This window comes from Mustela lutreola, chromosome 4, assembly GCF_030435805.1.
Source record: "Mustela lutreola isolate mMusLut2 chromosome 4, mMusLut2.pri, whole genome shotgun sequence".
NCBI classification, from domain to species: Eukaryota; Metazoa; Chordata; class Mammalia; order Carnivora; family Mustelidae; genus Mustela; species Mustela lutreola.
This window is the reverse complement of record NC_081293.1, coordinates 153,091,176-153,116,807: the sequence shown is the minus strand read 5'-3', so window position 1 is coordinate 153,116,807 and position 25,632 is coordinate 153,091,176. Positions and strand designations below refer to the sequence as shown.

The 25,632-nt window shown below is 43.4% G+C and overlaps 1 long non-coding RNA gene across 1 annotated transcript in view; it reads right to left on the bottom strand.

Annotated features, from left to right (window-relative positions):
* Positions 1-8,776: 8,776 nt before the first annotated feature.
* Positions 8,777-25,632, bottom strand: part of LOC131829531 (uncharacterized) — a 31,680-nt gene continuing 14,824 nt past the window's right edge. The window contains exons 2-5 of the long non-coding RNA XR_009352900.1: positions 20,847-21,144; positions 14,916-15,014; positions 13,481-13,595; positions 8,777-9,815 (exon numbers count right to left, since the gene is read on the bottom strand). This is a non-coding gene — a long non-coding RNA (uncharacterized LOC131829531). The remainder of the gene's footprint in view (positions 9,816-13,480; positions 13,596-14,915; positions 15,015-20,846; positions 21,145-25,632) is intronic.

Here is a 25,632-nt window from a genome sequence, read left to right as displayed (position 1 = left end):
TCTGTCCTGGGGCTCAGGGTCTGTAGACACTGATCTTGGCTTGGCCGTGGGTGCTTTCCCACAAGCAGCCCAGCAGGGTCTGCTCTGGGCTTTGTGGTTCCCCTAAAGCCATTTGTTAGGCAGGATGTGAGGTGTGGGGCCCTCACTTACCAGCCTTGCTTATCTGCTGTGGGGCAGGGCCTTCCTGACTCAGGCCTGTGGGTTCATGACTTGACACAATTACAGCAACCGCAATGAAGCTGATGGCTTTGCCTAGGAGCCGCCCGGACCAGAGGCCTGAGGGGAAGCAGGATGGGGCCTTGGTTTCTGTTTCAAAGGCTGGAGATGAAGGGCTTGGCCTCCCAGCTTCCCACCCACTTCTATCTAATAAAAAAAGCCCTTTCTGGATTCTTTTGGTTCTTTCTTTGATTCAGTTTTCAAGAATTGAAATTTGAATTTCAAGAATTGAAAACTGAAAGAATTTTTTTTTTTCTTTCTCTCATACCTGACTAGCTCTCTATTGCAGATGGCAGTCTCAGAGACAATAGTCACCCATTTGGTTTTTTTCCCACCTATTTAGGTCAGCTCCTGGTAGCCTTCCTGGCAGCCATTCCCTCATCTTCTGTCCCATGTCTGGAACAAACCATGTTCTTCCATTCCTCTGGATCTTTGTATAAGCTATTTCCCTTGTCTAGAATCCATTTCCCCCTTCTATGCCTAGAAAATTCTACCGATGCCTCTATCTGAATCTACATCAGGTGTTTCCTCCTTAGAAAACATTTTAGCTTCTCAGGTTTTTAATCTATTTTCTCCTTAATTAGAGCCCATATCTTGACCTGGGCATGTCCAATTCTTCCTCACTGGACTGTGAGTACCTCTTGAGTTTCTGTATCCGCAGGTGCTGGCACAGGGCCCACATGGATGGGTGGATGGGAAGACTGACCATTACGCTTAGAAAAATCAGCTCCTATATTTGCCACAGAATCCTGCTAACTGCCATTATTTCATGTCACAGTACTACTTAATAACATATAACCCAGTTCTTACGTGGGTGTAATTCTATTCATTAATTGCCAACTTCATAGCAATTTATTTCACTGTCCGTGCCTGTTAAACTCTTTGATGCTTAATATGGGAAGGCCAGATGCTCTTTTCCATCTACTTGGTCTACCTGTTTCCTGATAGAATCTGAGGGAGGAGTTGCTCTTAGAGCCATGTCAGAAATTGGCCAGCTGCCCACCAACCCCATTACCTTTCCTTTTTGGGCGCACAGTGAGATTCTATTTCCCACCCTCCCTTGAAGTTAGCTGTACCCATGTGATGTACTTCTAGCCAAGGGAACACGGTGGAAAATGACATAAACCATTTCTAAGTCTGTCCCTGTGAGAACTACCCATGTGCTCTTTCCCCAGCTCCTGGCTGGAATGAAGTGGTGTGAGGTCCCCAGGGGCTAACAGAGATTCAAGACGGAGAGATCCATCACCGTGAATCGCCATGTGGAGAGCCACTGCCACATATCACTTTGAACTGGGCAATAAATGAGAAATACCACATTATGCTCTTAAACCCAGTGATGTGCTAGACTGGCTTATTTGAGTTTGTGAAAGTCAATTATCAAATGTTGAGGAATTTCGCAAGTCAATTGTTCAATGTGGTCATCCTTAAAAGTTTTATAAACTTATAATTAAATACATTATATGTTTAAAAGGTAATAAATACTCAAAACTCATCCCAACACAACAATCTTACCCTATTTAACCATCATGTCCCGCTCTTGAGATTATTTTTGTGGAAATATTCTGTAAAGGGGGTGTTTCAAATATCTCTTCCCAACTCTGCATTCAGTAATGTATGTGGATTGCTTGAAATCAGCCACGATGATAGTTACTTACACCAGGGGAATTGGCAAACATTACAAACCAGACTTTCCTCCCCGCTGGAAAAGGATAACCAGTGTATCATTCTAAGGTTTATCTGATACAGGAGGAAATACTTCCCTAACACACTGACTTCCTACTTTTAGGGACAGAGAGTATACCAGATTAAATGCACCTTGGCTAGATGCAGCTCAGCATAAAGGAAGAGCAGCCGGCATGCCCCCAGCAGCAACCCGGAGTGCCTGCAGATAAAGAAGCACTCCAACGCTCAACATGGCCCAGCTGAAAGTGACATGGGGTCCTTGGGGTCCTCGCTAATCTCCAGAGCATGAGATTGTTATGAGAGAGGCACAGCAGTGGTCATCTCCCGTTTTCACGGGTACTAGGTGACCAGTGTAAAGAAGAGGGAATATGGATGATGAGTTTCAGCCCACAGCTCTTGCTAGGGAATACAAAAGTGGAGACATACTTGCTTCCTGCCCAGTTCTTTGGGGAAGGGAATTTCTAAATGTTTGAACTCTCAGCAATAGCCTATATGTTGGCAGCAGTGTCTGGAGTTGGACTTGTGCGGAGGGGAGAAGCAGGGAGGGTGGAAAGTCCATGGCCAAGGTAGGTCCGAGGCTGCAGGTGTGAGGACAGCAGGCTTTGGGCCAGAGCCTGATCGACGGTGTTTGGAATTCACCAGGTTTGCACACGGCAAAATGATCGAAATAATTATCCTTTGTGGAAGCCATAATATTTCACTTAGAGGAAGACAGGCAGCTCCTCGGGCAGCTCAGCCCACCTCCGCAGGATATAAACTGCTGAAGTAGACCCAGAGTGCAGGGCCATTTGCAAGAGACATCGCGCAATTCGCAGGATGTTTCAGTGCAGACCCTGAATGAACTAATTCTGCTAATAGAGTATTTGATTTAATGGCACATTAAAGGGGAAAGGGGCGCACCGAACCCATTCTTCAGCTCAGCAGCTGATGGGTTACTGTAGATATTATAAGCAAAGGAGCCAAATTCTCCTCTACCGTCACCAGAACGAGAAAGAGTTGCGGGAGCAGACCCGGGTCGTTTCGCAGATGGAGTTTGGGTTCAGGGGTTTGGAGCAGAAATCATCAGGTTAATGCAGTTCTTCTGCACTGAGGTTATAACGACTGGTTGGAGAGACTGACCCACATGATGACAAGTTTCTTTTCCTTTTTGTTAAAAAAAAAAAAAAAAAAAAGTTGCTAGATCATGCCAGAGTGGAAAAAAATAATAGAAGAGAATGGAAGTAGGAGTTCCTTAGTGGATCATGACATTTTTTTTTTTCTAAGTCTTTTTTTTTTTAATTTAATTTTATTTTTTTGATCATTGGTTCCTTCTGTCGTTTTTTGATGCATTCAATGTGCCAGGTTTTGTGCTAAGCTTTTTACTTGTCTGCATATGGGTTTATGTAAATTTCATCATGGAATCCTGGCAGGGAGACACTATTGTCATCTTACTTTACAGGTGAATGATCTAAGGTACAGAGAGATTAAGTAAATTTCTCGAGATCACACAGCTAGTTAGAATCTGAGCTGGGATTTAAATCAGATTTCTCTGACCCCAGAAGCTGGGTTCTTGATAAACTCAGCAAAGTCCTGTCCTTCTAGCTGGAAGGGAGGGGACAGCAAGGCTCATCAAATATCATCACCCAGAAAATCTCAAGCCAGAGTGATTTGTTTGGAGAGTCAAACAACAAAAATCTATGTCCCCAAATATATACATTTGAAGCAAACTTTAAAATTTTTCAATATCAAATCCAGTTCTTCAATTACTAAAAAGGGTTTCCCTAAAAAAAAACCAATGGGGGTTTTATGGGTAGATTTTCTTTCAAGAAATTTTCACCGTCTATCTTTTTCTTTAAGATTCATCTATGAACCTTAGTTGGAAAAAGTGGCAAATTGTAGTGATTTTGGTTTGCTTATTCTGTAACTGTTCATAACCCCCTTTGATTTATTTTTCCATTCAGCTGTCAGAATACCTTTCCAGAAACTGAAATCTGACCAGATTAGTCTCTGCACAGGCTTTCCTTTTAAACGAGAGCTGGAGTCCGCAGGCTGGTCCACTCCTCAGAGCTCCCCATTCACCTCTCCGCTCTCTGCCACCCTCTCCCTCTGACTTGCCTTATACACATCGACTGCAATGGTCTCCTTGGAGATATTCCCAGTCTTTGCAAGATCTGCCTTCTCCGTTCTTTGTCGGGCTAATGTGCAATTCCTGCTTCGTCTTTGAAGGCAGCTCAGTGTCATCTCCTGCATTTTCATCTCCTTGCCCTCCCTCCATCTGGGGCTGCTTCTCTCTGCCCCTTTTGGAGGCTCAGGCTTACTTCTATCATGACCTTGTTGAATTTCATCACCCTGGACCATGAGGTCAGGGATCGTGTTCTCCACCTTGTGTATTCTTGGCACCATAGTCATTCAACCCATACTAGATGATAGAATCACCCAGAAAGTCTGATTTAAGCCAGTGGTGGGCTAGGGTTGAGAACATCTAGACTCACTGAGGTTTGCTGAGCGACCAACTGAACAGCTGAAGGAATGAATGAACACACCAAGCCACCGAGCCTGAGACTCTGTCCCACCTCCCCGAGCCCTGGAGATTTCGGACTCACTCTGCCCTCAGGTACTTAGAATTTGTCTAATGGGGCTTTTGGTCATGCCCTTGGTCAGGAGGCTGCCAATTCAGACCTAGAATGTTCATGGGCTCCTTGTTTAATTTCAAGGACACGCTTGTCCCAATACACAAAATGGGAAAGCTGATTCCTCTTTTGAGATGGAAACCAAAATATGCCTTCTGGAACGGAATGGGAGCTGCTGTGAAGTTACCCATTCTGACTCAAAAGGTTATGTCCCTTTCCTCCTTGACTAAGGAGTCAAGAGCTCATCTGGAGTTCTCCACCAATTACGTATGCCAGAATCCTTGGTGGCCGGAGGGAGGGTTAGCACTGTCAGCGACCATGGGTAACACCCCTGCGTGCTAGAGGCTGCATCGTCCTCACTCGGACCCCAGCTAAAGCTTCCTCTGCCCTTCCTGTAAGTGTGTCCGCAAGGTCAGAGTGCAGCCCACCCTCACTGTCACAGCCAAGTGTGGGAGGCCCATTCACAGAACCAGCCAGCCTGGGTCTGCCGTGGCGGACAACCACAGGCATGAGAGAGAGACCCCTTTCGAAACCTGCTCCCCTTTGTCCTCATTTTGAGGAGAAAAAGCCAGAAGTCCTAGAGAGTTCAGCTTGCAGAGCCCAATCTCACACACTATAAAATAGTTGGAGATCTCTTGCATTTGAAAAATCACAGATGCATGCTCTGCCTTCCAGCACCAGGCAGGAGAAATGAGACAAACAAGCTTCGAAAATAAATCTGACTCTCTCGCGGCTCCAGATAGCCGACAAGTGTTCGTCCATCTGCCGCGAGCATTCACACTGTGAATTTATTGATTTGATAATACTCGCGCATAATTGATTGAGGACGAGACCGGCTTCTTGACTTGCCTCCATGTTTGCTGTCTGCTCTCTTCCCAGCACCGCTCTCTCCACTTTCTGTGTGACGAAGGAGAAACCAAAGATTTTTCTGGCACTTTCTGCTGGGATGACACACAACACTATGGGCTCTCCCGATCAGTATACTTTTTGACTTTTGAATGGCAGGAACTGTTACTTGAGGGTCCTCCCCACTGACTTCTTTTACTCATCTTCACAATACTGCACACATCCCCTTTCCACTGGCTGTCCGATTGGATTCATAGGTAACAAAAAAATAGCTAGAGGTCCGTTGCTATCCCTGAAGTCCCTCCCTCGTAAGAGGGGCATAGCAGCAACCACGGACCGACAGAGAACAATAATAACTGTGGAATTGTTGTATGAGATATTAGCCTGGGGAATAATACTGATCTTTCTCCTCCCAGCAACCACAACAACCCGTCCGCCTCTCTGCAATTGTGACATTCACATGTCACCACCATTTCATTAAATGGAATCAAAACAGCTGTGAGGATTGCTGTTTTATTTTATAGCACAAAGCCATCATAACTTACTTTACAAAGCAGCTAGCAGCTAGCAAGTGCCGCTGAAACCGAAAAGCCGATTGCAGAAAGAATGAACAGGAAAGGGGACAACTCAGAGCTTAGTGGAATTGGGAGGTAGCAGGGAGCCCCTTGGCTCAACGCAAATCATGCAGAAGCATGTGATTAGATTTTATTTTATTATTATTATTATTATTTATTTATTTTGCAATTCATGATGAAGCAAAGATATACCAGAGAACAGATTTAGTTTAGTGTCTGGTGAGTAGACAAATACCTAGACACTAAGATTCAGTTCAGCCAGAGAGATCACTATCTGGCCAGTCCTAGAGACAGAAGCTCAGACCGTAGAAGGCTCTCCTACCTGTAATACTCAGCCCCCAGCCCGGAGGTAGTATAAAACCGAGACATGGTATTTAGATCTTGGGAGGCTCTCCAGCTTCTTCAGCTGGACCGCATGGCCCAGGCAGTGTGGCTAAGTGGTTAGGCCGCTGACTTTCTAATGGACCAGAAGCTGGCTTTGCCTTCTGCCTGTGCTGCTTATTAGCTGAACATCACTGGGAAAACGACTGAACCTTTACTTATATCTCAGTTTACTCACCTGTAAAATGGGTTTCATGGGGCTAGCAGATCTTGTCATTGCCCTGCCCTTCCCTACTACCATACCCCTTCCAACTGCGTTCTTTGCCTTAAAAGCCTTTTCTGGTGGCCAGAGACACCGTATGCTTTCTCATCTGGCAGGCTGGCAGCCGCTGAAGATTCATGCTCCCCAGAGACACTCTCAGCCTGTGAGGCTGGGAGCTGGTGTTTAAGTTGGTATTGGTGGGGCGCCTGGTGGCTCAGTGGGTTAAGCCTCTGTCTTCGGCTCAGGTCATGATCCCAGGGTCCTGGGATCGAGCTCCCGCTCTCACTCTCCCTGCTTGTGTTCCCTCTTTCGCTGAATCTCTGTCAAATAAATTTTTTTAAAAAATCTTGAAAAAAATAAAAATAAATTGGTATTGGTATATAAATACCTCCGTTCCCTTACCTCTTGAGTGACATAACTGTAAGACGCAGGCGGTATATTGACCCCCAGATTTCTACAGCAGATCGGGCTCCAGCCGATCACAGTGGTAGCTTGCATCATAGCGCACGCACGCTTTCCTGGCTGTCTTCCTTCTTTATCTTATTGCCCGCTCACCTTCTGGAGTTCCCTGAAATCATCTCCCAGATCATTTCAGAGACTGACTTTTTCTCATTTGTCTTGGGAAGCGGAGGGCAGCCTTTTTCTTACTGGTCTCTACTGGTCATCTCCCCCAATAAATATAGTTTTTTTGTTTGTTTTTCAACCCTGTGGTCAGAGAGAGCCTACAAATCTACACATAAGTTTTTCCAGCTCCCAGATATATTTGTTCTCTCTTCACAGCCAACCCCAAACTCCTGCAGGGATCCTTCCCAAGGTAGTCTGCATCTCTGTTATTCAACCCTAGCAATATCCTAGGACTATCATTTGAAAACTCCATATTTAGGACAGTGAATTAAGTTTGTATGTTGTTATTTCCCTTCTGAAGCTGGTAGATTCAGCTCCATATCATATTTCTACAATGTGATGAATCAATACTAGGATACTAGGTTCTGACAGAGTAAACCACTTACTGTCCCCTAGGATAACAATCCCACATCTCCAAGGACAGCACGGCGAACTTCCTTATTAGAAATTCCATTTAATTCTTGATTTTCAGTACATAATTGGGGATATTGCCACAGAGGAAGAAAAAAAAAAAACCCATGATTCAGGTTTCATCTCTTAACCTTGGAGAGTCTTATAAGAATCTAGGCATTCAAAAAATGAGCAACTATACACCAAGGGGTTAGGGTTCCTTGGTAATGGTACTAGCTGAAAATTACCACTTATTAGTAGGAAGAAGTCTAGAGCTTGTTAGCAGATTTAGTTGGAACAGAGGTGTTAATGAAAGTGGTATTTGCATTTATTTCTCATCAAGGGTAAATGAAACTACATAGGAAAGTCAGGTCAAGTTCATCTTCTGGGGGAAAAACAATTCAGAGCACCTACGCTCTTAATAGAGAGACAGTCACATAAGAATAACAACCAATATTATTATGAACCCTCATTATCTTAACTCCAGTTTTTGGGACAGGGCAGCCACACAAAGGAGAATCTGTAAGTCAAGGCTCCTGGGAGTCACACCCAGAGATCCCATGGGATCATGGTGCTTTGCGTGGGCTGCCATTTTCTGGATGGCAGTACCAGCATCAAGTGCCTCTGGAGAGCTGACTCCTCTCCAAGTGTCCATAATCCACAGGAAGTCTGGTCATTCTGATGTGAGTCTCGGGGTAACACTAGTTTCAACTCTTCCCCTTTTTAATCAGCTCAAAGTCAGCCCCATTTCAGTGCTGATGGACCAGCACCATCCTTAGGGAGTACTCATGATCTCTTTTCTGCTTATTTAAGGAATTTAGGAATGCCTGGTAGACAGCATCTTATTGGAACCAATGAGGCTACATAAAGCTTAAGGGACATTGACAAACTTGCTCTTGGCTTTCATAGAATGTCTCCCTCTGGTGTCCTGGGCAGCTCCATAACTTGCCCATGGAAAGGGCTGCTTCAGAAAATTGCACTCTTCGTGGTGGCAATTCAGTCCCACATCTGAGTCCTTGCTGGTAAAAGGTATTTAAATTTAAAAGCATATTTTGATGTAAAGTCTATAGAAACCCGCCCCTCTCAGTTACGTGGATACTCGCGCCAAGCTGAGACCTTGGGGCTGGCGGCTTCATGCCGATTTCGTTTTCCCATTCAATCCATTTTCACTGAAAAGGAGACATAAGCAGTGAAGCCAATATAGTTTTATTGGATCCAATGCACTGCCACTAAAACAAATATATGTACACTCAGGCCAATACACTTTTATTAAAACAAATAGAATTTAATTCAAACCAGCATTCAATACGTTTTCTCAAAGCAATGAAATTAAGCTCTACCAGTACTTCTGCTCAATGTTTTCCCAATCAAATCCATTTGAACAAAGTGAAATATATTTATCATAGATAACACATTTTTATTAAAAACAAATTCATTGAAACCAAGTTTCCCTTTGAACTGATAGATAGAAATTCTAACCAATTGTACAATTAAATCATAGGAACGGATGTATTTTTACTTTAGCGAAAAGCATTTCTATTTAGGTCCACTTTAAAACACACTAATGAATAATCAAAGTTGCTCCAACAATGTCTTTAATGGAGTATTTTCTCAAAAGTATGTCCTTTGGGGTTGAAGTACAATCTTGAAAACAAAAAACACTTAGGGAAAAAGAATAGTATTGGGAATATGATTACAATAAATTCAGATTGGTAATGAGTAAATCTTTATGTCTACCTACGTGCACTTAGAGTGAAGTTGTTTCGCGTGCAAATGAATAAAGAAAGATGTGCCTGGGGACATTTTGTAGTCATGTTTGCTTCCAAACCACATCACCCAGAAAAATCCTTCCTTATTGGTGTTCAGACATATTATAAATGTCCACCTGTCTGACCTTAACTAGGAATTACTGTGCATGGGAAGAACTTGATGGAAGGGGAGGGCGTATATTAAGATAGCTCTCTGGAGATTTCAGTCTTTGGTGTCTAGATCGCAAGCTGTGTTAGTCTTCCAAAGAACCACAGAGAGGGAGAGTGACTTCCAAATGCCACACACCTTCTGGGGAACAGGAACAAAGTCACCGCATACAAGCGAGAGCTCCAAATGTGTTCCATCTCTATGCAGGACCATCGAGTAGAGGCAGAACCTCACGTAGAGGGTCTAGAGAATCTAGAGTCCACTCCCTTCAGGGAATATTGGGGCTCCACTCAGTTGCCAACGTGAGCCCCGTCTTGTCTGCCTCTTCAGTGATCCCCACATCCACCTTCTTCATTCTCTCCTACCTCGATGCTGCAGGATGTAAGGACAGAAATGAAGAATTTTACCGCCTTCTATAAGCAGCCTGGAAAATACTGTTTATATCAAGCTTGTGTGTTTCAGTACTATTTCCTCCTTCTGGCCTGGAAAAGTGTACAAAGTGCAGGTTATGTCTACAAGTCATTGGACAAATAAATTATTAGCCTCTGGGGCACTCAGGTCTTAATGGACTAAACCTGCCCTCCCTGAAACACCTCCCTGAAACGACTGGTCACCGAAGACACCTTGAGAACAGTTAGCACAAGATGTTCGGTACAGAATTGCTTATAAAAGTATTAGAATCCCGAATATCTAGCATGCAGACAATTGGCTAAATACATTGGAATAACATTTTCCTGACACATTCTCTAGTATTGACATCACCACAGTAATGCAAGCATTCAAAGTGATATTATAGAGAGATTTACTGAATGGGACATATTTGCATTATTAAATTTTAAAAACATCTAACAAAACAAAATAGACACGTGTGCCAAAGATATACACAGACAAGAAGCTGAAGACAACACTGAAATATGAATATTGGTTAAGTGAATGTGGGGTTGGAGATTTCTCTTTTTTCAAAAATCTGTATTTTCTAAATTTTCTGCATTGCACATGTATTACTTCTGATACAAGAGAGATTTATTTACAAAGTGATTATTTTTTAAAAGATATGTTACATGCAAACAATGAATCACAGAGCACTACATCAAAAACTAATGAGGTACTGTATGGTGACTAACACGACATAATAAAAATACATAGATAAACAAAAGATGGTGTTAAATCCAACCTAAAGGTAGTGTCCATGTATGGGGTCTGCCTCTGTAGCCTGAAATCCCCCCATCCTTTCAGACAAGGGAATATCCGTGTCACAAAGACGAAGGTCTTTTTGTAAGACTCTATTTGAAAGCTTTGTTCAGCTAGCCGTCCAACATGCACTTATACAAGGACCCAAGTAATAAATTCTTCCCTGAGTTTGTTCTAGGAAGCAGTGGTTCAGGAAAAAAAAGGAATATTGTCAGATGATATAAACAATAAATATCACCCCAGATTTTCCCTTTTGCCTTAGCCCAGAGCTGAGCTGTTCTAATGTTCTCATCTTAGACTTCTGGTAACATCTGAAACTTTTCCAGTGATTTCAATTCTCTTTTCTTCCTCTAGCATTCTGTGTTTTGTTGTTGTTGTTGTGTTTACTTACAGAAGGGATCCATATTTATTTTGGAAATAAATATTTATAAATATTTATAAAAAATATTTATAAAAACAAATCCCTAACAAATATAACTATTTGAGCATGATGATGCACAGAGAGTTCCTACCTCCTTCTTGGGGACACAGAGCCCCAGTGACACCAGGTGAGTAACGCCTGAGGAGGAGTCCTGGGGAGAAGTTAAATGTGGAAGGTATGAAATCTACTTGCTCAGGTGCGAGATCCTCTGTCCACTGCTTGGTGCTGGGAGGGACGGGCCAGCTTCTGGGGCTGGGGGAATAGTTGGGTCACCCCCTCTGCAGCCAGGAGGCCTTGGACAGTGAGCCCCAAAATGGAAGGTGTCCTCTGTCCCCCACTAGGATCCTCCATGTGCTCTTGTGGGCAGGGTTTACTCTTCTGGGCTTCCTCGTGCACAGGGCTCCTGGTCATGGGGTCAACCCCTTCAGTTCAACTGGGTCCTTATTCGGTGTTTTCTTTGTCTTTTTTATTTATTTTTTTTTTAAGATTTTTTTTATTCATTTGAGAGAGAGAGAAAAAACGAGAGCAGGAGCAGAGGGGAGGAGGAGAGAGAGAGGGAGAAGCAGGCTCCCCACTTGAGCTGGAGTCCGATGCAGGTCTCAATCCTGGGACCCAGGGATCACAATCTGAGCTGAAGGCAGACCCTTAACCCACTGAGTCACTCAGGCGCCCATATTCAGTGTTTTCCTGTGTCCGCTGGGAGAACAAAAAATGGGGACAAGAAGAAAGAAGGAGAGAGGGATGGTTTGGTAGCTGGGGGCAGAGAGAGAAATACAGACAAGCAGAAACAGAAGAGACGATACAGAGTCCACAGAACATGTTTAATTAATACTGACATTTCTCCAGCTGCAGTTGAAACCCCGGGTGGAAATAATTGCTGTTCATTGTATTGTTTTAGATGAAAATGGTAGAAATAAATGGAACTGTCAGAGTCGTAAACCTTCCCAACTTCATTAAAAATAAAGAGTTAAGAAATGAAAAGCAGTAGGCAAGGAGGAGGGAGTGCTCCAAGATTTCTCCCCCTACCGACCCCCTTGAAGGCAACGTTCCCGACCAAACTTGGCAACCAGGTGTCCCATTTTCTGCCCTGCTACCAAGAGTGACTTCATTTGCTCCTCCCTTGGGAAGGGTGGCTCCGAGCCCCATAGCCCACCTCCAGGGCAGGCCTCTCCGTGCACGGCTTCATGGACCCGTTCCTCTCCTCACTCTGCTTCAAAGCATCCCACTCACCAGACCTTCCTTCAAGTCTGGGAAAACGTCTTCTCCAGAAGCTGTCCGTGCACGAGCCCGTCTAAACTCTTAGCAACTCTCTGAGGTCTGAGAGAGAGCAGCTTCGTTCCAACCTCTTTCTCCATCACTTTTTTTTTTTTTTTTTAAACCAGAGACCTAATAAGCAGCCCCGCTGTGCTTTTATATCATCCCCTTTCATTTCCTCCCCCTGCCCTCGGGTGGGGGTGCCAGTGTGCGGCAATGTGGATCCAAAATGGACCAACAGGAGGAGGCCGGGCCCGGAGCGGACAGGAAGAGGGTCAGCCCACTCTCGCTCTCTTTCTTCCTTTCCGCCCCAGTATCCTTCCCATGTCCCCGGGAGTCCAGCCTCAGTCTGTGGGGTTTCGGAAGTCACCGAATCCAAAGTGTGGTCTGCAAGGGAGAGAGCGGGGCAGACCCACCACGGAACTGAGAAGTGTCCCAAGACACATTCCACGGCGCAGAGAGCAAGTCCCCCAGGCCATTGTCGTCTGCTGCTTCTCCTTGCATGGGACAGGGCCAATCACCTACTTCTAGCAAATTCATAGATCCTATTAGGAAAATGTGTTGAAACATGGAGGTTTAACTGTTGATCAAGACACACAGGGTGGTAGAAAGAGTACGGATCTGAGAACAAGCTTTGGTTCAAAGCTGAGACGAAACTACTAACTAACCACTCAGCCAGGGGTCTTGGGGGAGTTAACCACTCTGAACCTCAGCTTCCTCATCTGTAAAATGGGACACTAGCACATAGTGGGCTTTCAATATGTATTTGGTGAATTGAAATTAGAGTATTCTAACTCATTTGGGTTGCTGGTTTAAAATAAACAAAATATCCCAATTCCCATTTATCTGAAATCCAATTGTCCAGTTTGGAGTTCCAAAGGCAGCAAAGGTCTTAATGGCTGAATGACATTGGGGTAATCTAAAATGTATTAGGAGAACTGCAGGCTCCACGATGATGGTATCTGGGAGGCCACGAGCCATGCATATAGGGAGACCTCTCTGTTAGACCGGCTTAATTTCTAGGACCACTCAGTTATAAGTTCTGGTATGTGTGAATGTGCATGCACACACGCGTGCAAACACACACACACACGCAAGACCAAGGAACTCATGCTAAAAGGAGGGGTGAAAATCATTGCATTCCACCAACATGAGCTCCTACCGAACTTACTGTAACTCTAAGTTCGTTCCCTAATATCCCAGTAGGCAAGATTGGCCACAGGCTTTTAAATAATGTATTTCTTTTCCAAACACTGGCAGGCGTTTTACTGAAATCCAGAAGCGTTCTGTCAAGAAGAAAAAGGAACTAAGTACGCCGAAGATCAGTGGCATCTCTCCGCTGTTTCATCCCATCGCAACCTCCACAAAACCAAGCCTGTCCTTGCCCTGTCCCCGACGGCTGTGCCAGCCGAGGGAGTGAATTGGGACACATTTCGGTTTTAGATGCCTGCTAATGTCATTTGGGCAAATTAGCTTACATGGCTGGACCTTGTGTTCCAGGCAGAGAGAATGTTCTTTTCCTGTCAGAATCTCCGACAGACAGCCCAACGGCATGGTGAAATATCAGTAACCTCTTAACATTTTTCTTGATTTCTTTAAGAGTGAACATTAGACATATTAAGAACAACAACCCAATCATTAAGCCCTGTGCGGTTCTCCTAGGAGCCAGCTCTATCGCTGTAATCAGATTATGGACAACTCATTCTCATCCCGGCCATTTATCTTCTTTGTTTATGCACGCACCAAGTGGCATTTGTCTTAGCATCAAAAAATAGTAATCAGAATTGAGAACAACAAAAGACCTTTCATTATTTACGGTGTTAACTAACGTCCATTTGCTTTCATTAGTTTCCAAACAACAAGGACACTGGTTCTGATTAAACCTGGCATGTGTTAATTATATCCGAGGTCTGGGTTTGTTTTGTCCATAATAAAGGATTACTTAAGGGTGAAGCCCGAGTGAAATTTGAGGTCCTGGGCCTCAGAAGTCACCCACCTGCCTGCGCTTCCTCAGTGAAGGTTTCCAGTCTCCGAATGGCAGAAGCGGATGTGAGCTTGTTACAGAAAGTTACGTTTTGGGGGGGTTTTGTTTTGGTTTTAAGCCTTCAGCTTTATCACCCGTTTTATGGGCTGGAGTTAAATGGCAGTACAATGCAGTTTGCTCTCTTACGGCTCGGCACTAACAGCCATCATGAGCCATAATTAGAAGTAAAACCACCACATAAATAACGTGGCAGAAAAATTGCCCCTATGATGAGCCAGACTTTGGCTACGGGAAACTTCAGCGGGTCCCCAGTATCCATCATACTTAAGGGGCACTGCGTGGTTTTGTCCATATTTGTCTTACTAAAGCCAAAATGGGAGCCGTTTCGACTTTCAAATAAGCTTTTAAAACTATACGATGCTGGTTGAAACAGACTGTCTGCTACTAAGTGTGATGTAGAAAGACTTCGCCTGGCGGTCAGAACAGCTGCACAGGCTGGAAGGGAGAGGGCGGGAGCCCAGAGGCAGAGGAAGGGAAACGCAACTGTCCAGGAAGAGCTGGACCTCCCCCAACAGGGAGCTGTAGAAATATTTCTCTCCAGAAGGGAAAAGTTCCTGCATACCATGAAGCACGGAGGGTCACACACACGCCAGCGGAACGGGGCAGCTGGGTTGCCTTCAAAGGCTTCTTCTGTGACTTCCACTCCGTGATGAAGCGGGATCTGGGAGACAAACGTTTTTGAGCACTCGGCGTTTTAAATTCGTTTTCTGTAATTCTCATAGCAGCCTTAGGAAGTCAGAGAAAATAAAATAGAGGCCTGTGCCTGAAAGCAGCCCTGAGGACACAGGTCTGGCGGTCGCCTTTTTGCATGTGGCCTGCCTATTTGCAAAGAGCCAGTAGATAGGAAGTAACATGAGGGTGTCGTCCTACGCTGATCGGAACGAATTCCTCTTCCTGGTCAGTCTCCCTCACAGAAGGAATTAGGAGACAAACCAAAGAGAGTAAACCCCTATTAGAAGGAACATGCATTGCAGTAGACAATGTTTTTCCAAAGCCTGCCTCACTTAAAAAATATATATATATATGTTAGTACATTCACTTTCTTTTAAAAAATAAGTCCCATGTATTTTTCTATAGATCAGCCAGAATACTTAAGGCCTAATCTTCACGTAGAATGAAAGAGAATGTTCCTCTGAGTATTCTAAAAGCCCACACGTGTTCTCTAAAGACGATGGTTTGCTTCCATTCCTTCCTTCCTTTGCAAAAACAAACAAATAAAAAAAAAAGATAAAAGCAAAACAAATTGATCAAAAACGTGGTGTTGAGAGCTAAAACAATCCTAAAACAAACCAATTATTGTGTCTGGTAGTAAGCAGTGCATTTAGTGAAATGGCTTGAAACTCACGCAGGTAACCGAGCTCCTTTTCACATACGGGTTTTTGTCTGCATTTATATCTCTGGAAACCACATACAGTGTGACACCGCCGTTTTTTTAATTAAGATATGAAGTGCTCATTTTTTTGTGGACCTGCTATAGTCTAACAAATTTACTACACGTCTCAGAAAACACATAGCTTTGCCAAAGTTGGTGAGTAGCCCAGCATGGTTTATCTCCAGCCCACAGCTCTTTCCCTGAATTCAATACTGCAGGCACAATTTAATGCAAACCCAATTTATGACTTAATGCTCTAGGGACCGTAGTGGGAGATTGTTACATTATTCTTTTCTAATCCTATTTGTGTTTTAATTTGCTAAGTCTGTAATGAGGTGCATGCCTTGAATAGATTCAAGATCTTTCACATTGCTTTTGACTTTGTTTAATATAATAGATTTTACAGTTCGCATTAAATACCCAGGTGCTACGGTCAGTATTATCTCTTTATTTTCTCAACTAGAGTGAATAAAATTACACCGTGAAAGTAATTGTGTACATGTTTCCTTGTTTATTGTAATGGTTTATTTCCTATTATAATTCTTGATTCAAATTACATCTAGTTCTCCAAAAGTCAATTCCCCACGGGCTCCTACTTCCCCTTTCCATGTGACTCTTACTTTCTGAAGAGAATGAAGGCTTGGCTGACATTTGATTAGTTGAACAATAACAAAACAAGTTTTCTCATCTAAGTTATGATGCTTCGATGAGGTGGAAAGGAAGAAAGCGAGGAAGGGAGGGAGGAGAGGAGAGAGAGAGGGACAGGGGATGGGAGAGGGGACAAGAAGGGAGGGAAGGTGCTGTGTCACCAAATGCCTGCTATTTTATGTGTGGTGTTCAGCTGAACTGAACCGTCGCTAATCAGAGCTGCTACATCTCCCAACCCCACGGTGTGTCATTTGCCGTCCATAACTGCGTTATAGCCAATTATAGCTAAATTCTCTGTTCTGTATGCACAATCAAAGGGTGTCTGGAATGCATTTTGCTCTTTTCTGAATCCTATTATTGCAGACATGTTTATTACATTCAGAAGATGGCTTTCTGAAATTACACTGGAATTGCACCACCCACCTGCCATTTTCAAACAAAGGGACCTAAACATTTCTTAACGAGGAGAAAGTTCATTTGGCTCTTTCCTGGTAACCCTCCCCGCGTTATTTCCTCCCGTAACCATTTTTGCAAAATGTGTTGCCCCAGCCTCTATGTATTTGTAAAACAATATCTAAGCTCGCCAGTCGCTGTTTATTTTTAAATTAATCATAACACGGCAGGTCAAAAAAGGAGTTGCAGATTCGCTGGTGGTGCCTGTGGTAGGTGCTTGTTGCAGTTTTCGCTGCGAAATTCCCCTCGGACTATGTACAAAGGGATTGTAAAATGGATCCGAAATTATAAGTATTCGATAGCCCTGAAATAACTCCTTTAGGCTTCCTGTCAAAGAAAAAAAAATTCAAGTTCTGTCTTTAAATTTCATTGGGGGCCATTTTAAGAGCAAAGTGAATGGTGTTAGAAAGACACATGATATCTATTTGAAAACATAGCACCTCATCATTAATTATTAAGGGAAAACGAAAGTCTTTCTAAACCAAATGCTTTGCTTTTCCCTTCTACTGAAGTTTATACTCTTAAATTCCCCCCTCCCAATACACATACACAACATACCCAAGCTTACTTTATTACTGGTATTTGCCTCGCAGAGCCAGGGGATATTACTACCTTTTTATTTGCTATTTTTACAGGACCCAACAAAAGTGCTTTTAAAATATATAACCACTTAATTCAAGTCAAGCTTCTTCAATACTCCTTTCATTCAAGCCCTTTCTAATTTGTTTTCCTCCAGCCAGGAGCCCGCAGAAGACACTGTGATTTATGTTTTCATTTATTTATTTTATTTGGGCTTTTCATTTAAGAAAAGAAACTCTGCACTGCCCCTACCATCCTCAATTCTGCATCATCTGCCCACTCTGCCCCTTTGTATTTGGACCATTAAGAATTTCTCAAGGCTGGACGTTGGAGTCTTAAACAGATTTCTTTGGAGCTTTGACCATGATCTGGAGAAGGCGTGGCTTGGGATGCTTCTGGGTGCACCAAGGGTCAGGGGCTTTTTTATACAACTCAGGGGGGGGAAATTCAGGGAGGAATTCTGCCTTTCCCCAGGGATGAAAAATGCTTTGCTATGGAGCTTACATTTCCACAAAGACTAAAAGTGTGTGCCTTGGAAGCAAGAAAGATATCACTGTTCAAATCAATATGTTGTTTTTGTATGGGAGCTGGGGATCGGGTGGAGGAAATTGCTAGATGGCATTTAAGAGCTCGGCCTCAACAGTCCAGCCATGTGGGTTTGAGTCTTGGTTCCAATTCCTACCCAGAGGCCTTGAGTGAGTTACTCCTCTCTACACCGATTCATTGATCCAACCAGTCAGTTGGCAAATACTTAGTGGGTACCTACCATAGGCCAGGCACTGAGTTAGGCACAGTGGGTAACAGGTAACAACATAGATGTGGTTCTTGCCCATATGAATCTAGTGGGGCTGACAGATAGACCAACATTTACAATAAAATGTGGTGAGCGTGATAATCGAGGAAGCTAGGGAAGCCTTCTGGAAAAAGTAATATGTGGGTGAAATGAAATCAGTATCCTCCCATGTAAAATAGAAGGTCATCTACCTGCCTCATGGAGGCGCTATGAGAAAAAGGGTGGTAATGTCCAACAGGGCTTTGTGTTGCTCCTCACATAAAACCAAAGGCTGGTTCAAAAAAAGAAAAAAAAAATCAGAAAGTGATAAGTGATTTTTGTCATTATTGCTAAGAATCATTCCAGGATTCCCCCCAAAATTAATATTAAAGAACCACATTTCACTATTTTTTTTTAAAGGAGGCTTCATTTACAGTGTGGAGCCCATTGTGAGGCTTGAACTCATGACCCTGTGATCAAGACCTGAGCTGAGACCAAGAATGGGACGCTTAACCCACTAAACCACTCAGGTGCCCCCACATTTCACCTTTAAAAAGACACAGACTTTACCCTGTAGTTCCTGTTCTTAACAGAAAGAACTAAACACTTATGTTGTCTGTAGAACATGAAAGTAAATTTGAAGATAAATGAACTAAACTTAATAGACTCTCTCTAGTAAACATCATCAGCAATTGAGTCTTTATCAAACACCAACTTCTCTAGGGCAGAGAGGATCTGGCAACTCAGTTCCACCCACCTCAAAAGGGCACTCATCCTCCCCACTGAGTCTCGGACATTCCTAGCAGAATAATGCTCCTTCAAAAGGTTCTTACCAGTTTAAAAGGTGATAACATTTACTTTCATTTGAAGATAGCCAGGAAGCACTTTTAGACAGAAGTTTACACACTGGGAATCGTATTTGTTCATTATAGTTTCAGGAATGCACCTGAACAGAGACAAACTTTGGCCTTGCTTAACCATAAGAGATCATGGTTCATTCCAGAAGGTGCTATGTCTTGGTGGATGCACTGTGGGTTATGGAGTTCTCCAATACAATTCCTGAAGATATATCAAGCACTGATGCACATGATCTTTTATTACTTATACAAATACTACACATATTTGGGGGAAATCATCTCTTAGTTGAACTGCACCAGAATTCATCTTAGGGGAGAGAACTATCATCATTTTAGCAAGTACTTATATGGACCATTTGCTTGCTTTTGGATTGGGTCCAAGACAGTGGTCAATTGCTCTGCCTAGTAGCAGATGAGGGATTTTGAGGCTCTGGGTACAGCCTGAGAATCAGAGAGAGAGAAGGAGTATTTTGAGAGAGAAGGGCAGAGCAGCTGCTGGGAGATGTTTAGGAGGAAAGCTGGCCTTGCCCTTGATGTAGATGTAAAAAGGAACTAGTACCAAAAATGATACCCAATATCAATTCTTAGTTAGCAGTTAGTTATCTGCCAAGCTGGATGGCTAGGTAACATTGGTTATGTGCAAGCGTGCACACACAGACACACACACGCACACAAGTGCAATTGGCAGCATAGATCCATATACAGTGCCTTCAATGAGTAGGAATTGGAGGCCTCCAGGAAACTGGGTATGTCCAGGTGGTCACAGGGCCAAAAAGAGAGCAGCCTTGAGGTCCAAGACAGGTCCTGAGGTCAGCAGGACAAGGTATTGGAGGAAAAGACGCATGAGAACATGAGGCCTAGAAGTCACAGAAATCATGGACAAGGCACATGGACAAGAGGATGTGACCTGTTCTTACTCCACCTGGGCTATATATCTACACGTAAACTATAAGAAGCCTTCAGTTCTTCTTTAATTGGAAATTCTTATTAAGTCAAGGTGACCTGAAAATTTAGCAGCCATAGAAGATGAACCTCCTTTTAGGTTTTGGAGTACCTGACAGTTGAAAAGACCATGTGGAGTTACTTTTTCAGAGTTTTCAGAGATGCCAGCAATGGCCCTTTCGCATTCCAGCAGCACTATCCCTTTAAGTAGGAGAGCCCTGTCATCAACGAATGGTTGCCGATCTAATGACTAATTGATGGCAAAGAGTCTCTAATGATCTAATAGCTCATTAGGGTTGACTGAGCCAGCAGGGGTCTTCGAAAATGTTTTTTATTCCACTCTGAGGTTTTGTGAGCTTTCCTGTACATATATCAGGCAGCCGCCCAGGTTATTAAACCTACAAATGAGAAACCACAGCAAGAGCAGGATGGACCTCGACAAATATAACCTGGGAGTCTAAGGCAAATATGAAACCCACTTGACAGAGATATATGACACTGCCCAAACCATATGATGGGAAGCTAGAGAGAGACATGCTGGGAATGAAATGTGTTCCCACTAGGTAATATCTGATGCCAAGAATTTAGTTGTCACCAGGATAGTGTGGAACAGCTTCATAGTGGGTACATTCACCATTCATTCATCATTTAATAAGTTGTTTATTAAATGCTTATTACCCATACATAGTCTATATAAATAATCTATACACATTTTATCAATTTTTACAGTTGCTCTGGCCCTTTCACAAATGAGAAAATTAAGCAACTAGCAAACTAGGACACACGAAAGAGTCACACAATGTATTTTATCTATTTACGACAGGTAAGGAATAGATCTCCTTCTAGAATTGCCACATTTTTGTTTCTTACCGCGTTGTCCCTTGGCAAGGTTGAAGCAACTCAAGCATCTTATTTCTTGGAAAATATGTCTCTAAAGATACAAGGAATGGTGATTACTGTCGGTACCCATTTAATAAGAAATAGCCAGTTCTGATAGCATGAAAAATTAAAGTCTTCAAGTAAACCTCAAGCAACAGCGACGAAGAATTTTCACTCAGCTCTTCTTTTCCAGCACGGAGCTCTCTGCTCCTGGGCCGTCACTGGGACACTCCAAGGATGGATGAGTTCCTTTCCTGGCAACGGCCCCCATCCACTGATGAAGCTGGGACTGCCGAGAAACAGGAAGAGAGATGAGAAGAGAATACCTGGAATACTGACCTTGTGGCTCAGAAGTGTCTCCAGTTAAATTTGAGAAGACACTGCCATATTTTTGCCTAGCGTAACAAACCCAATTGGTATTTAACGGAACTAAAATTTTAACTGAAAACAATCATCAGGAAAGCAACCAGGTCAAGAGTACAGGCAAAGGGCAGAGCCTGAAAGAGAGCTATGTCCATACGTTTGGCCAAGATATTTACTCCCCGGCTCCATCCGCCAGAGCCAAGGGCCCCTCCCAGGGGCATTCACTCCCTGGCCCTTCTTCGGGCCCCTGCTGGCCAAATAGAGGCCGCCTGGTGGAGATGCTTGCTGAAGAAGGCGTAAGACAAATGCCGCGTGATATGAACAGGGCTTTGAAAGCATCTGCTACATCTGCTTTTTTTTCTAAAAGAATGACCAGAACAGCCCCCAAGCCCACATCTGTTCATGAATATAAAGAACAGGAACATATTTTTACCTTCGCAGTGTGTAGTTGATACACTCTCCCCAGGACCACGAGAGTATATAATACTAGCATAAACATCCTGAAATATGTCAAGATATGGAGAGGCAGCTGTTCATCGCTCTTCTAGAGAATTCCGGCAATGTTGGTTGACCTCTATTATAGAACTGGCATATATTAGCTGAAATAATACTTTAACAGTTTTTTAGTACCCAACTATATGTACGTTCTAAGGAATAGCAAATGTTTAATCATAAATATTTTAATGGCTTCGGGGATTCATGGTATTCAATGACCGTGTTAAATGATAATAATCACATCTGGTTTATTACTATAGTAATTCAGCAGCTTCTCTTGAGCAGCTATTTTTTATTATATGTGCTGTGCTACTGTCATGGTCATTTATAGCAGTAATATTTTAAAGTGGCTCATTTGTTTGTTTAAGGACAGTTTCACAATCTATTTCTGTATTAATATACATTTTGCACTATTATTGCCAAGCTGCCACTGGAAAATTGATCCTAGCCCGTTACGACTGGAGAGGCCAGGGACAGACCCGAGCAGAGATGGAGCGGGGGCCACGGGACCGGGCTGTCCCAGCGCCCCCTGGGGTGGTGTCCACCGCTCCAGAGGCTTACTCAGAATGAAGGTGTGCACCCAGAAAGAGTTAAGGAATAAGAAATACAAAGGGAGGACCCGCGACTTGGGGAGGCATTTCAAGCGAAATACCATCCGGAGGCAAATGCATTTGGGAAGAACCGCGAGTTGCATGGTCTGCAAGGCCTGAGGCGGTCATCAGGCCTTGGCAGGCATCTCCGTTTCTATCACAGAATAACAGCAAGGAGGAGAGGAGTGAAGCAACGTGAACTCGCAAGGGAGATGCAAGGGCAGATCAAGGTTACCCACTGGGTGGCTTCGACACTGACGGCAATTTCAGATCTGCTGGAAGTGGGCCTTGGTGACTTGCACAGGAAGGGCGAGCTGTGCCCCTATCCCGGCACCTTCATTCCGGGGGTTCGGAGCAGCAGGTGTGACACCGACCTCGTGTGCAGCGCCTGCGGCTTTGGCCCCGGATGACGTCACAAGGTGTTGCTTGGGATGGGGTACATATTAGCCTGAAATCATATACTGCTGTCTAGTAGGGAGAGGGAGAGGGAAGGGGTTCTTAATAACCCAGGAGAGTTAATTTTCTGTAACATTCTGCTGAACCAGGTTGAGGAAATTCAGAGGAGCCCGGAGAAAACTGCCAGGCTCCTGCTCGGCTTCCTCTCGGCTGGATCCTGATTGGTTGGGTGACAGAGGGCAAACGGCTTTTACGGCTATGAATGATGTATGACCGTAAAATGGTCTGTAACCAGAAGTACCAACTGACATGCCTGCTGATTTAACGGACACCCAGGGTTATGTTTGCACAGAGACGCTTAAATAAACACGTGCTAGGTTTGAGGCCGTTTACTAAGCCATCACCTCGCTCGCTCTTCTTTTCCATTTTATTTTACTTCATAAAAACGGGGAGAGTAAAATCACGGTTCCCTTTTTCACAGTAATGAAGATTTACTCCTCGCAGCGGCACTTCCTCTTCCTTCCTCTCCTGCGGACTTCTGGCCCCTTTTCCTCCTTCTACCTGCAGGGGGAGCTGCCGCAGCCTTGCGGAAGCTCGGGAAGGGGCGGGAGGGGTCGGGAAGGGTCGGCGAGCGCAGCCGCTTTAAGGAGCTGCCCTTTGGGAATGGAGGCGATGTAGTCTGGTTGCTTTTGCATTGCGTGAGTGAGAAGAAAGCCCCGAGGTCCCTGTTTGATCGGTGGAATGGGGAGATTTCTGTTCCGCCACCAATCAGCAAAGGCACCAAACACGGGAGAGATGCTCTTCCCGCGATGGTTCTCGAACTGAAAAATAATCTCATGAGCTTGTATGAATAAATTCTCTCAAATAGGTGAGAAATCTGCAAGATATCATACAGGAATTCTTCACTATATGTGTGGAAAATTTCCCAGAAGATCCGTATGACTTTATATTCCAAGCTAAATCAGGAATGGCAAATCAATCCCCAATTTGTCCTCCCTGGATCTCAACTGGGCTTTAGAATCTCTTTCACAGCGTTCTTCAAGAGTGCATTTCATAATGTCTAAGTGTGTTTTTACCCATCTTTTGATTATCTGTGTCTAATGGTATCAGCATTTAACTAAAAAATGTAGCTGATCTCTATTCTCCATCTTGATAGAGGTTTTTTCCAATCCTTCCATGTGACCTGTTCTTCCCGTCTGGTCCTGTAGGCATTGGGGTTTATTGTCCGTGGAGTATTTTTTTTTCACACAGTATTTTTTTAAACTTTCTAAACCCATGTTCCCCGGAACACTTTTTGTCATGAAAGATTGTTTTATTTTCTTATTGAGATATAATTGTTATATAACGTTGTGTAAGATTAAGGTATATAGCAGGTTGATTTAATACATTTATCTATTGTAATGTGATTACTGCTGAGGAATTAGCTAACACCCCTATCAGGTCATATAATTATTATTTTTTTTTGTGGTGAGAACAGTTGAGATCTAGTCACTTAGCAACTTTAAAGTCTATAATACAGTGTTGCTAACTGTAATCACTTGGCTGTGGGTTCTATCTCCAGCCCCTACTTACCTATCTACTAGTTGCAAGTCTCTGAGCACTTTTGGTAAGATGAAATTCTCCTGCCCTTCTTTAATAAAAACTTCCATTCAATCAAAATTAAACCAAAGCAATGGGACAAAATATTGCTCTGTCTTAGAAGGGTACACTTCTGAGGTACTGCTACTCCATCTCTAGGGTTGACAGTCACTGCTCCAAAGAAAATTGTTCTAGTCTGATATTTCTGACCTGGTGGGACACCAGGACTCCTTAGTTACTCTAGTGATAATTGAGATGACAGAGTTCTCATGATAATTGAGATGACAGAGTCCTTGGTGGACCACGAGCAATTTGGACAAATATATTTGAAACTGGGTATCAGTAAACCTGCTGATTCAGTAAAATAAAGATATTGAAGAGTACAGGCCATGAAGGAGGAAGTAACACTAAAATTCTTTTTTTTTAAAGATTTTATTTATTTATTTGTCAGAGAGAGAGAGAGAGAGCACAGGCAGACAGAGTGGCAGGCAGAGACAGAGAGAGAAGAAGGCTCCCTGCTGAGCAAGGAGCCCGATGTGGGACTCGATCCCAGGATGCTGGGATCATGACCTGAGCCGAAGGCAGCCGCTTAACCAACTGAGCCACCCAGGTGTCCCTAGAATTCTGATAGTATCACACAGCACACCAGATAGAAGAAAGGACTTAATTACCTAGTAGAAACTTTCAATCTTCATGTGCTATGTGAAATTGTAAGTTGATCGTACCTGGAGACACTGTTTCATGTTGGTAAGTCTGGGAGAGACTGGTTTATTAAATCGTATGGCAACATATTTATTTACAGTAAGAAATGGGCTCTTGTGTGGGTGAAACTCCATGTGGACATGACCAGTCCCATCATCAGCGCACTGCACCACTCTTCTTCCTTCTGCATATTTCTGTGGTTACGCAAAAGTACCACTGAATTTATCAGCTGGTGAATGGATGAATAAAATGTAGCATAGCCACACAGTGGAGTATTATTTGTCAATAATAAGAATGAAGTAACAATTCATGCTATCACATGGATGAACCTTTAAAACATTACGCTCAGCGAAAGAAGCCAGTCACAAAAGAATACATAATGTATGATCCCATTTATATGAAATGTCCAGAACAGACAAATCCATAGAAACGGAAGGTATATTCATGGTTGCCTCAGGATGGAAAGAGATTGGAATTTGGGGAGTAAGAGGTAATTGCTAAAGGGTATGGGGTTTCTCTGGGAGCTGATGGAAGTATTCTAAAATTGATTGTGATGATCGCTACTCAAATCTGTAAAAATACAAAGAACCATCGAATTATATACTTTAAATGGGTGAATTGAATTATATGCGAATGAAGCTGTTACTAAAATA